A 14,202-nucleotide genomic window follows, 5' to 3' on the forward strand; every position below is an offset into this window, starting at 1 on the left:
ATATATATATATATTTTGGTACTGGGAAATGAACACAGGACCTTGTATTTGCCAGGTAGATGCTTGTGCCACTGAGATATATTCCTGGCTATATGGGGAAATCAAACATAAAATGTGGTAAACATAGACTACCATGTGGTTAGTTATACAAACATATAATAAAATCTCACTGTTATTTAATATTAAAATAAACTCTTCTCCTCTGCATACTATTACATACAATTTGCAATAAGTTACAGATCTTATTTCCTTTTCCCTTTTCATTTGATGATACCCTCCATTCATGTTGTATCCCTGACTTCCTCTATATCTCTGAGTCAGATTAATGTTTCTCAGGTTTTAAAAATGAATTTGGCAAAGACTTTGGAACACCTAGTGAATCACCTTCATACCCTTGTGTCTCTCATTGGCTCATCACCATGGAGCTCTGAGAGAAGCATTTACTTATTGGATTCAAGTTAGTCAGATGAAGAATGAGTCAGTGCATTTACTAGATATAGGCTGAAAGCCTGGCTGTATAAGAAACATCTTATCGAAAGGATTTGCATTTCTTAGGAAAAGCAGTGTGGTGGAATAGAAAGAAGGGATCTGAGTTTCAAGACCTAAAGTCCACATCAAAGATTTCTACTTGATCAAGTCATTTAACATCTAAAACTATTTCACCATCTGCAAAATGGCATAATTTTATGGTGTCTAAGGTTATTTGGGTTCTAAAAGAAGGTATATATATGGAAAATATTTTCAGTGCTAAATATCTTGATGAACTTTGCACTATGTAAAATAACCCAGGAACCATAGCTAGAGCTCTGTGTGGTGTACATGACATATTCATCTATAATTTCATGCTCAAAGTAGTAGGAAGATATATCACATAGGATTATGTTCAGCATCATAAGAAAAAAACCCAAATTAAGTGGATAAAAACAAGATAGAATTTATATAAAACAGAGGTAGCAGTTCAGGTTGGACAGAGTATTTCTGTTCTGTGTTTAGAGACCTACTGCCAGTTGCCTTCTGTCTTTCCACTCTGCTGTCTTTAGTTCCTGGCCTCAATGTCACTTTATAGCTTCAAATTTACTATTGGAAGTCTAGGCTTTGTGTTGTGGTTGGGATCTGAAGTGATCCCCCAAAGCTAATGTGTTACAGACTTGGCTGCTGGTTTATGAAGCGATCGGGAGGCAACAGAACTTTTGAGATGCGGGGCCTCGCAGAAGGAAGCTAGGTCATTGCGGGCCTGTCTTTGAGCCCCAGCCTGTTCCTCTCTCTGCTTTCGCTTCCTAGCCGCTAAGGGGCGAGCAGCTTTGTTCCTCCCCGTGTTCCCTGCCATGATGTTCCGTCCAGGGCAGGAGGGCTGAACAACAAGGGACTGAAGCATCTGAAGCTGTGAACCAAAATACAACTTTGCTCCTTTAAGCTGGTTTATTTCAGGTCCTTTTCACAGTGGCAGGGAGCCAGTTAGCATGCCTTACATCTGCATCCCAGGCAGGTGGTAGGAAGGACGGGAGAAATGGCTAAAGGGCCAAAATGGAGGACTGGCCGGGGGGATTTAGCGTTTTGTAAAGTTTGTCTAGAACACCATCCGATGATTGCTACTTACAATTCATTGTGAGGCTAGGGAATGTGTCTTTCTACTTGAATACATTACTGGAGTTGTGAGAAGATCATGTGTATTGCAATGGTGGCCTTGCTGTGTTATCAGCCCGTGTGTGATTGGATGCTTTCCATAGTAAATTGTGTGAGCTATAAAGTTCTGTAGTTATTTAGCGTATGAGGGAGGTTTAAAATTTTTGTCCATAATTCCAGATTGTATTTTCTCAGTTACTACATATCAATTTTCCCAGTTACTCATATAAATTTTCCATTAGTGACTTATTTAGAAAAATTTCATTACATTTCTATTGTGTTGTTTTGGTTGCATTATAATCATGTTTGTGCAAGAATGTGCCACAAAATAAAAATTGTCTCTTAATATTTTGTCAGAATAACATAGATTTTAACTGTAAGTTTTAACATGAGATATTGGGCAGTCCTACGTTCTTCCAACATTTGAGGTGGCTTAGTATTGGTAGGAACTTTACCTGAAGTTAAAGTAATTTATTTTCTTAAAGTAATTTCAAAATCCATTGAGAATGCTTCTGCATTTGGTCAGCTTTCAATCGCTTGGACAAATTGCTTGACATCTGAAGTTTAAAGGAAGGATTTATTTCGGCTCATGGCTTTGGATATTTTAGTCCATGGTAGGCTGGCTCCAATTTATAAGCATCATGGTGGAAGGACATGGCAGAGAAATGCTGCTCAACTGGTGGCATCTGGGAACCAAAGAGCAGGAGGAAGACCTGAGAGAAAAGAGCCAGTGATCAGATATTATCCTTAAGGTCATGTCTCCAAGGTCTTCTCCAACCTAGTCATACCCGAACATATGCTTTACTAAGCCCCTCTCTCAGGCTAAACAAATTGACAGTCAAGAATAACTACCACATTTTACTAAATAAAATGAGTTAATACATGTAAATGAGTTAATGCATATAAAACATTTAGAACAATGCTTAGCATAAAAATAACCTCTCCACAGTACTGTTACATTAGCATGAATCTTAAAAATAGCTTTCTGTTATTGTCTATATCTAGATGCCCCCCAAAGCCCTATGCACTCTTGGGTGGGGCATGGAGAGATGTCTGGATCATGGGAGCATGACATTCATCAGTGGACTAGCCCACTCATGAATTTATAGCTAAATGTGGTATTGGGATGAGGAGCCGGATTGGAGGAGGTGGGTCACTGGGACGGTGGCCTAGAAGGGTCTCTCTCCATTCTTCTTTCCTTGGCCTCACTCTGCTTTCTGTAGCAGGCCTTGAAGGGATGTTTCCTCTGCTCTGCCCCTCTGCCACGCTGCCCTGCCTTGGAGCCTGTGGACCATAGATTAAAACCGCCAGGCGCTGTGAACCAAAAATAACCCTCTCCTCCTCTGAGCTGTGGGTGTCAGATGTTATGTCTTGGTTGTGAGAAAGTAACTAAGACACTTCAATAAATAAATAAATGAATAAATAAATGAATTTTAAAGGAAGATGGCTAAAAGTCAGGGGGAGACATTTTCTCCCCGGTTTCTTAAAGCAGAAAAGTAGTAATTGATCTATACATCCCTTGACTATGAAATTTCAAAAAGCACAATGACATTTCTCTCTCTCTCTCTCTCATTTTTCAAGTTTCAAAATTAAATATGCTTCCTGCATAGAAATATAATTATGAGACATGTAGAGTACAGTCTCTTCACACCATGCATAATGTATTTTCATCACCATGTTTTTTGCTTGTCTTACATGTAAAGCCTATCTCGGGTGTATGATTCTTTTGTCTGAGTCTGAAGAGACAAAGGAACACTTCCCACTGACTAAGCTGTAAGGTTCAGGGTCTCCCCTTCTCAGAGAGTGAAGGTGTGGGCATGTTTCTGCAGTGCTCCCACTGGACACTTCCTCCTGGAAATGTGACTCTGGGTAAGGATACTAGATGCTGGGCCTATGGTGGGGCTGACCAGCATCTGGAATAGATTGCAGTCCACACTGCTTCTGCGGTGTGTCGTGGTGGTGTCTGCTGCCTGCCCCTTACCACATTTTCTGTGTACTTTCCAAGCTGATTCTCCAGTTGGCCTACCAATTCCAAGAACTTCTGCATAGCCTTCCATTAAGTTTATGTTCTGTTTTCTGATAGCCAGAGCTGACTTCTGTTACTTGCAGCCAAAAACCTTGATTAGCTTGAAATGTACCAACCACTGAGTAAAAGAAATACCAGAAATATATCAAGACTGATAATTGAGAGCTACTCTTGGAGGAGACAGTATAATTAACTAAAATTATAATTCATTTTATTATAATTTTGGGACATGTTAAGTTATAACACTGTGTATATTCCTTTTCCTGATTTTTTCTACTTAGATTTTAAGAAAATATGAATAGAACCCATAACTTGAAAGTCACTTTTTACTGAGTTACTTGGTGTATTAAATATCATCTTTCCATTATGGTCAAGAAAACTCGATAGGTATATGCTTATTTATTTTATTAATATTAGTGTAAGAGAGCCAAATTGGCGTTTCCCCTTGATCCAACTGGTAGCGTGGCTAACGTTCATAGCATGACCACCTGTTTTCCCAGGTGGAAGAGAAATGAGCTTTGGCTCTGAATACCAACCTGCTTCTAAGGGCAGGTTCTCCTGGTGAGGGTGAAGGGAAGTGCCGCTGCTTTCCTCCAGGTGAGCTTTTCTGTTCTTGGCTCTCTACAAGGCAGCAGCGTGAGACTGCCGTGGGACCGACTTATCTAACACAGATCAGGCGAGATGCCCAAAGCATTCAGAGGATTGTTCACTTGCTCCTAGACTAAGGACTAAAGCATGTAGAAAGGACTATAATAGTAACAGATACCTGAAGAAGCTTTCTTGCTTACCTGGTCCGAATTAACCTAGTTAGAACAATGAGTGTTGAACTACCTTTCGCATACTTCAGTCACTTGCACGTGTGGGTAGACACAAAGAGCAGCATGAAGCTATTCCCCGAGAGGCAATCCCTTGCTTTCACAGGTCTCTATGGTCTCTGAGTAAACAACGTCCAGAGAGAAATAAGGGCTATGTGTCATGGATACATAGTCTAAGTATGTAGATTTATGAATACAAAGATATGGTTGTATTCTTGGCCAAGCTGGAAAACTGTCCTTGAGTATAGCTCAGGTTTCACATTTAAAAAATTCAAAAAGTTACATACTTGCTGTCTCTGAACCTCGGGGTACTGCTCTCTGAGTTCACAAAAATAATGACTGCTCATTCTGTTTTCTAGGGCGCATGAGGGACAGATTTCCATATTTTGCTCTTCATTGTTATACCTCATATACCATTGGATTAGGAGGCATAGGATTCTAATATCGGTGAGAGCCCATTTAGTAGATTTGGTGATTTAAGGAACAGAAGAAAATAGGGTAAAAAGAAAGAATTTAGGGCCTCCTTTGACAGTAGAGAATTACAGGACAGAGCATCTATTTGCTGCATCATTTACCCAGGAAACCAATAATGTATCTTACATGGGTTGGCAAATGTTCTTATAATTTTGTGCTTCTTTATGCCTTTATCCTATTCTCAGGTCCAACCTGATGAGCAGTAAGCGAGAAATGTTTTGGCATTCATGAGAAGGTAATTCAGCCTGAAGCAGTAATAGCTTAGACCTGAAGATTACTTTGTTGAGGTATGGACATGCTACAAGAATTTCCTTCCCTCCTCCCCTCCCCTCCCCTCCCCTCCCCTGCCCTCTCCTCTCTTCTCCTCTCCTCTCCTCTCCTCTCCTCTCCTCTCCTCTCTTCTCTCTTCTCTCTCCTCTCTCCTTTCTCCTCTCTCCTCTCTTCTCTCTTCTCTCTTCTCTCTTCTCTCTTCTCTCTTCTCTCTTCTCTCTTCTCTCTTCTCTTCTCTTCTCTTCTCTTCTCTTCTCTTCTCTTCTCTTCTCTTCTCTTTTCTGTGCCTTTCTCTGTCCTTATCTTTCCCCCTCTGTTCTTCACTCCCTATTTCCCTCCCTTTCTCTCTTCTTCTTTGTCTTTTCTCTCTTTTTCTATTTTTTCTTCTTCCTTTTCCTGACCTCCCTGAGTCACTGGAACCTAACATTCAGTAGCTGTGCTAACTCTGGCATTCCGCTACTTATCATATCTGTAGTATAATAGGACTATTGCAATATTTTCTTCTTCTTGCTTCTTATGATTTTTTTGACAGAGCACATGTTCCAAATACTTCTGTCATTTTTACCCTCAGTAGGATGTGAAATCTTGCATTTTGTGTCACCCACCAGGCAATTCTATGCCTCTTAGATTCAGATAGAATTTCCTGAAGTAGTCACCGACTTCCAAATTTCTTTGCACTGTCCTTACACTATTCTTCTTGGAGAACATCTATGTTCCAAACTCAGAATTCTTGGAAGAGCAGAAAATGAAGCTGAAAACCTTGGTTCCTTTGTGGCTCTCCCTCACCATCCTTACACGCCATCCTTTGCTTTATCTTTCACCTCTACTTTCGAAGTATGAAACTTCAGGATGACTTGCACATCCCGAGGAGCTTTCTATTTGGACACTGTTTCCATCTAAGTTCCCATCACTTGTCACAAGTACTGCATTAGGATCCTAACTGAATTCTCTGTGTCTTTTTCTACAGATTACAAACCCTGTTATTGTTAAAATCAGTCTCTTAAAACGCAGACCTGAATTTACTGACTCATTGATTAAAATACTATCTAGTATAGTCCTGGGTATTCTAGGTTCTCTCTAGATCCTCTTCTCTGTGCTTGAGCTTCACTGGGTCATTTGCTTTTTTCTCAACATTTTCCATAATCCCCCTCCTCCATGCCTTTATGTATGTGGTTGTCTCAAAGTAGGGTGCTCCTTCCTGTCAGTACTCCTGTGGGAGAATAACTGCCAGCGCCATGTAAATTGCAATCTCATTCATGAAAACTTTCTGATGGCCATACCTAGTTACCACCTTTCCCTCCCTCTTTAGACCCTGGTAGGTTTGTTACCAATGATTCTATTTCACCATCTTTTTCTTAGAAGAATCTATGTACTTGTCATGTTGCATTCTCTATCATGAGCTCTTCAAAGATAAGAACTCTGTTCTTGTATTTGTCGGTTCTACATTGTCTAACTTGATACACTTCAGATATTTATTAAATAGAATTCTTAGTGATCTAAAGGAAGATAATTTCCTTTTGGAATCACCTGATCTACTATAAACACAGAACCGTATGATCATTTGGCTTATTTTATGAAAAGAGCTGTTTCATGAGGTCCACTAAGTAGAAATATGGAAAATGACATGATTAAATAACAGATGTTATTTTCATTTTAGTTAATTTTACTTTGCACATAGTACACATAACTATGTGTACATTAGATCAAATATATTTGTGACCCCCCCAAGCCAGAATATGTTATGGTCCTTATAATCATTTTAATCATTTTGGTGGCAGAAACTTTGTTATGGAATTTCACAAAGTAAAAAGAATTTTCTCACATATTGCCGACATATGCCTCCAATCTTCTGAAGAAAGTATGTTCCTGTGTCTCTCCATGGTTAATGCCACAGTCTGTACATTCTTTAAAACCTTTACTCTTTCTGTGTGTTCTGGGACTTAATACCATACAGTTCTTCCCTTACTTGTGTTTAAATTCTTTCCCTTTCTACTAACTTCTTCCTTTTAGCCAAAATGTATACTGAAGTCTTCACTTTAACCATTTCTGGGCTCTGCAGTTGTTCAGTGTTGTTGGGGTGTGCTGATAGTGCTTTTAGAAAGACCTCTCACTTTTTATATCTCAGCATCTGTCTCGCTTCTGACTCAAATACTTTGTGCTATATGGAGAAAGTTAACCACATCTTTCTTGAAATTTCTCCTATCTTGTATACTACTTTCTTGTAATCTTCCTTCTGAGTTTTAAAAAAGTATTTATACAACATTCACTAATTTTATTGTGCTACACACAGTGGAATATGAGGAACTATCTTATCATTGTGTTAAACTTGTCTCAGTGGACAGACAAGACACATATTATGCATTAAGATTACATAATAGAATTTTAGTCTCAAATAATTTTCATTTTAAATGGAGTAATTATAGAAGTTTTAAAATTAGTGTTACTTATCTGAGACTCCTACCTCAGCTTCCCATTTGTATTTTCTTTTGGGGACAGGGTCTTGCTATGTAGTTTGGGTTGGTCTTGAACTCACTAGGTAACCCTTGCCAGCCTCAAACTCACAGCATCTACTGTGTAGCCTCTTGAATGCTGGGATTACCGGAGTGTGCTGCCATGCCTGCCCTACCTCATTTTTTAAAAAACGAGTAGAGTTTTCTTAAAACATCACTCCAAGCACTGTGTTCTCTTATAAATGGTGTCAACAGTTCTCCAGTAGCTCCAGAAGTATGTGTACAACGTCAGACTCTTTCTGAGAGGTCTTCATGTGCTGGGAACAAGTTTAGCCCACTGGACTGCTCACCACTGTCAAATACTGGGGAGTATTTCTTCTTACTCCTTTACTATATTATCATCAATACAGTAGTAGGAGTCTTTAAGAAGACCCACAAAACCTCTGCCTCTTACCAATGACACCTTTGTGAAATCCCCTGAGCTTGACTGTGGGTTGGATTTAATGGTTTGATTGTAATGACCAGAACATAGTAGAATATAGTGATATCAATTCTGAGCTTAAATGATAAGGACTTACTTCTACCTTGACTAAGTCTCTGTCTCTCTCTGACCCTCCCAATCTCTCTCTGCCTTTCTCTGTTCCAGATCTCTTACCCTGAAGCAGCCAGCTGCCTTCTCACAGTTATCCCTGTGAAAAGGTTTCCAAGGCAAGGGACAGTCTGGCCATAATCCACCTCGGAAGTGGAAGGCTTTGGTGGAGATTACAACCCCTGTCAACAGCTTGCGTGCAGTCTCACAGGAGACCTTGAGTCAGAGGCACTGAAATAAACCCTCCATACTCCTAATGTATGGAAACTGTGAAATAATAAATGAAATATTTGTTGCTTTAAAATATCAGATTCTGAGATAATCGATTTCACAGCAATAGAGAACTAATACACTTGCTTAAAATAGCCTCCCACATATTTTTGTCTATCAGTAACATATCAGGTTTAATGCTTCCTACTTCCTACCTGCTTCCTTCCCATCTACTGAAGATGTTTACTCCTTCTGCACTCTGATAGTATTTAGTTGGCAACCTTCACTCTTCTGTCATTTTCTTCCTTGTTTATTTCCTCAGGAAGATAAACATCTGTAAAGGCAGCAACTGTTTTATTCATTTCCAGAGAGTTTACAAAATTTAGAGCAACTCTTTGAATAAGGTACAGTTTAGGGCATATCCGTTAGGGAAGTATAACAAAGCAGTGCTTGATTAATCATCAAAATAAATGCACAGGACAACAATCATCACAATATGAGAGAAAATCACTGCAAAACTTTCCAGGGAAGCTTCCTTGGAAAAAAGAGAGGCATAGCAGGGCCGTGTTGGGTAAATGGAATTGCACAGGGACTGGAGCGCTGGGTGGTTATCACACCAGTTAATGACTGGTGAGCAGGCAACGAGTGTTTGGATGAATGGATGAATGTATAACTAAACAGCGGGCTCAGACCAGGCTGTGTGGGGAGTTTTAAATACAGTGGTTCATCTTTCCATGATCTGCAGGAAGCAGACTCAGACGAGAACCTACAACCCAACTGCACATGGCATAGTAGATAGTATGTGCTTACTAAATCTTTGATTCAACTGAAAAATAAAAAGAATAATTTTGGGGGTGTTAACTTGTAAACTTTCAACTTTAAAAGGAACGGGAAGGCCCTGATAGCATTTGTGTAAGGACATAGCAATGTTTAAGTGACTTGGTTAGGTTATTCAAGTGGACATGTACTAAATCCCGAGACTGTCATGAGTGAGGATAATTCGGAAGTAACTGAGTCCTCAGCTTATGAGCTGAACATTTCTTCATTGTTAGTGTCCTGTTTCCAAAATCTACATAGTTAAGCTAAGACCCCCTAGTTAAATAATAGAATCTCTTGAAACATATCTTTAAAATATTGAAATGAAACCTGCTTGATCTTTATAACTGAAAGTGATTTTTGTGTGTTGGCCTAAGGGGAGCAACACAGTTCACTCATTTTATTGCTGCCTAGAAGTTTGACCCTAAAGAAGAATACATGTGTGTGGGACCAGCTAACATCTGACATGATATTTATGCCCTAAGGTAAAGTTTTTGAAAATTTGCATATTGTGAAGTGTTTTTCAAAGCTCACAGGTAATCAGGATTTTATATATAGTGGAGAAATGAAATAAAACAAAATATTTTGCTATTGCTATTCTGGATATTTATAGACTCTGACTTCAAGGAGTTTGGCACCTACTAGGAAAGGATCAGGAACAATGAGTTTGATTTATGTAACTTCTTCCAATAACTGGGAGGTAAAATTGAATTAAAAACTGTACCGATTTCAATATTTCACTGATGCTCAAAAATTAGGAAAAGTAAAAGATGAATCCATTCTTATTATCTTAATATTTTGTTATGAAATTGTGTGTTATGTTTTCACAAAGTAAAAAAGAAATCTATAGCTAAAAGGTGAAGTAGAGCAAGGAGCGAAAGACCCAAGGGAAAACTGAGAGTGAGGAGGCGCCAGGCGGGCACCAGAGGGGGAAGCGGAGGTGCGAGGTCTAACTGTGAGAGGGCGGCAGCTGAGAAAGAGCAGAATATCTCACCAGTGACAAAAATGGACCTGGCTCGAGGAAGAAGAAATTAATCTGTGATAAAGAAGGAAATGAAGGTAGGGAGTGAAAAGAGAAAAGAAGAATCTTAGTGTTTAAATAGTGCTTTTCATTTTCAGAAAGATTTACGAATATTAACTCATTAACCCTCCTTCCAGTCCTGGGCATAAGCACTATTATCATAGTTCTTATTATAAGTAAGTGAATGTAAAAGGGGCCAGAGAGGGTGAGACATACATCGCTTTAGATCTTGCACATGGATTTTATTTCTCTGATATGGAAGCAGTAGCTGGAAGAAAAGTTTGTTTCAAATTCTCACAAACCCATTATTGCTCGTCAAGGGCTGCATTTATTTTGCTTCTTTCACCTTAAAGACTTTAGGCTGTAGGATCTGATGATGCACCTCAAACACTGGACTGAAGAACAATAATTCTTCATCTGAAACCCAGGCTTGATGGCAGAAAAAACACAGAAGTTCTAATTCAGGTTTGGGGCTGACAGGATGACTGCGCTTAGCAGTGGTATTCTAGGATCCTTGCATAACTTCGGAGTCCTGCTCAGTGGCGGTAAGGCAGTGATGGTCGCCATATGCCTTGTGCTGACTCAGCAACACTGTCCTGGACTCTCTCTCTGTCCTTTGATCCGAGACAGGATGGAAGCTCTACTTCCATTGGAAAGCTTAGCGTTTCAGCTTACTAATCACTTCTGCTTTTCTGGGGAGAAAATATTACAAAATAGATTGAATACAACTTTGTACATAGTAAGTTTCACTTTTAATTGTACTTAGAGTGAGCAAGCAATCACGGGCCTGTGGTAATGTCAGGTTTACTTTCTTCACGACCATAAATTCACAGCTGATTACACTGAAGCTCCAAGGCTGGTGATGCCTCCCCAGTGCCAAGGAGCCCGTGGGCAAAGGGCCATTGTTCTTGTTACTTCTGGACCTATCCACCCTCCTGCAAGACGGTCCTTGCTTTAACAGTGAAGTGTGATGTGAAATCAGGCCTGAAATACATGGTTTTTTGGGGGAGCGCATTTTTTTCTAGTTGATTTTGTTTTTTTTTTGCTTTGATGCTTACATAGTGAATGTCATTCAGTTCCTTAAAGAGGATTCCTTATACTCACATAGAATTCATTTCAAAAAGTTGTAATTTTAAATTCATATGTATAAAAGTTATTGCATAATGTATGATGCTTAAGTGGTCTTCTCTTTTATATGAAACACATCAGATATTACATAAGGGAAGTGAGTTGAGGATTGGGGATGTTGAAAGTATGCGTGAATGAAAATGCCTCAGTGAATCCACTAAAATGTCTGGGTTTTGTAATAAAAGAAAGAATGAACTATTAACACATTGACCATTTAGTTTAGATAAAATATATCTCTATTTTCATAAGTTTTTAGAACTTGTGATAATTGGAAATAATTTAAACAATCTTAAAATGAAAAACCCTCCCACTTTCACTAATATTTTACCATACTTTTATTCTAAAATAATAAGTATCTCAATGTTGATAAAATAAAACTATATTTTATATACTACTTCCAAATTTATGAAAGTGTTTTAGATATAGCTGTTGCTTAATATCATATATGGAAACAGAAGATTTTCCAAGAAATATATATTCATTTCAAAAGTTACTTCTCTCTGCTTCTTTATGCAATTTAGTAAGTTGGTTTAAGAGTGTTACCTGGATAGTTTTAGGGCTCTTTCAGAGTTATCACTGAACATTAGTATTTACACAAAATATGATTTTTTGAATTTGTAAAATTGTTTTCAGGTTTTTATCAGAAAGCAGGTTACCCCTCTTTTTCTCCTCGGTGTTTGAGTATATGGTCATGTGCATCTGCTCACATGTGAACTAAGGGTGGAAAAAATAATCCTTGTTAAAGAACTCTCTAGTTTGCAAATAATTTGTCATGATTCTTTTGCATTCCTAATATCATAAAGTCACTGTGATTTCAAAAAATCTTGTCTTCTGTAATAACTGTCTCTGAAACAATATATTATGAACAAATAGAAATTATTTTCAGAGATCTCATTGTATAGCTATCCTCCCCTTTAAAAAATAATGAAATATATAAGAAGAAAGCTTTGTTGTGCCCGTGCCCCTGACATGTGTATAACTGTTAAGAAGTATAAACCCCAATGTATGGAATGATTGGAAAGCCATTCCAAAAGCTAAACTACATTTTACTCTGTGACAAAGCTTGAGAGAAAAGAGAGTGCACTGTAAATTGATACAGAATCACACAGGAGCACAGAGGAACTGTATCCAAAAGTATAATTGCCCAACACTGTAATTAATTGTGGAAATAGTGCTTTTTATAATTGTCCTACATATAGAACCAATAAATAGAACTGTTGGCAATATCATCAGCAGTCTGAGTTATCTACACACAGTCCTCCATGGAAGAGATCATTTGCTTTAGAGCTCTTTTGTCCCAGCAAGTAAACAATTCGTGCTTTAGCAAAACCATAGGTATTATGCTCAGGGAACTGCTGTAGGAGCAATCTCTCAGGTTCTGCATATTCTCACACTTTGCATGAAACCTTTTAAAAATAAGATGCAAATAAAAAAATCATCTTTAACTTTGATTTAAAAATCATACACTTAAAAATCTCAGGAAAAAGGATGTGGGATGTTTGTAATAATATTAATTTTATTTTTAATGTATGCTAAAATATTTTATGAAAAATTAAAGGCTACAGGATTTATATTCAAAGAAGAATTTAAAATATTTTATCAAAAAAATAAAAGTGCTGGCACGTCATTATTGATATTTCTCCCAAACATGGGGGAAATAGTAACTGTATTGAACACCAGTTGATTTCTATTTAAAAATATAGTAAATCTGGCAAGAAGTCTTTGGATGAACATTGCATGACCCATAGTTGGTACATACTCTGTGTTGTCAATTTTCAAAACTTATGCTTTGAGCATTAAAGACAGAATAGCAGATATACAGAAATGACCTTACTATTATTTCCTTAGTTTTGAGAAGCTACCCCAGAAAAGAAGAAAGCATCACCACACATTTCTAGAATTAGGCCTTCTGAACTGGTGTAAGAGTAGATGGAAATATTTTTCTCTCCTGCAGGAATGCGTAAGGTGCTATTTCCCCTGGCAAAAATGTGGAAACCTGAAATGCACTATTTTTTTCCCAGCAAGAAACCAGGCTTCACATACATCTATCATTATTCAGCTTCAAACTAAAAACTCTTATTCTGAATACCAATTCCTATAAACTATGTAGCTCTCAATTATGGAACCTGAACTGCCGGCTCCATGATGATAAAGGCGCATGCTGTTCGAAAGACCACAATTTGCTGCAGGTAATCAATATACTATTTGGAAAGAAACCTAGATGAGCGATTTGATTTAGAAATGCTGAGAGCGTCGCAGTGGAGCCCGCTGCATCCGCCGTGTTAAGTCAGATCGTCCTTTAGGCCTGTTTGCTCATTCTTTGAGACCCCAGAACTCTCTCTTACTCAGCGACAGGAATAGAAGAGGCCTTTTCTGGAATTTTCAAGAAAGCGCACAGTCATTTGATTCTTTTCTCCGTGAAGCTCCCCTGCCTTGTAAGGCCTGAGGGGAGAGAGCGCACGAGGGAGAATTTGAACTTTTCTTGAGCTACACACACGTAAATGGGTCGGATAAAAGTAGGATTTATGGATGTGAGTTGTACCAAACTGTTACAACGTTTCACTTATTGTTTCAGTAAAAAAAGAAAATGTCATTTTGCCGTCCAGGGTTCCTGTCGAAATGTATGTCCTTATAACAACTTTAGCTTTGTTTTGTCGTTGTATCTGCGGATAAAAAGCTCAGAGTTCTGCACGTCACACGGGTCAAGATACCGACGGAGACAGCGCCGGGCGCCGCACCCGCTGCCCTCCCCAGGCCTCCGCGCGCCGCGCACGCTCCCA

This window comes from Chinchilla lanigera, unplaced genomic scaffold (genome assembly GCF_000276665.1).
Source record: "Chinchilla lanigera isolate Chin_1 unplaced genomic scaffold, ChiLan1.0 scaffold00023, whole genome shotgun sequence".
NCBI classification, from domain to species: domain Eukaryota; kingdom Metazoa; phylum Chordata; class Mammalia; order Rodentia; family Chinchillidae; genus Chinchilla; species Chinchilla lanigera.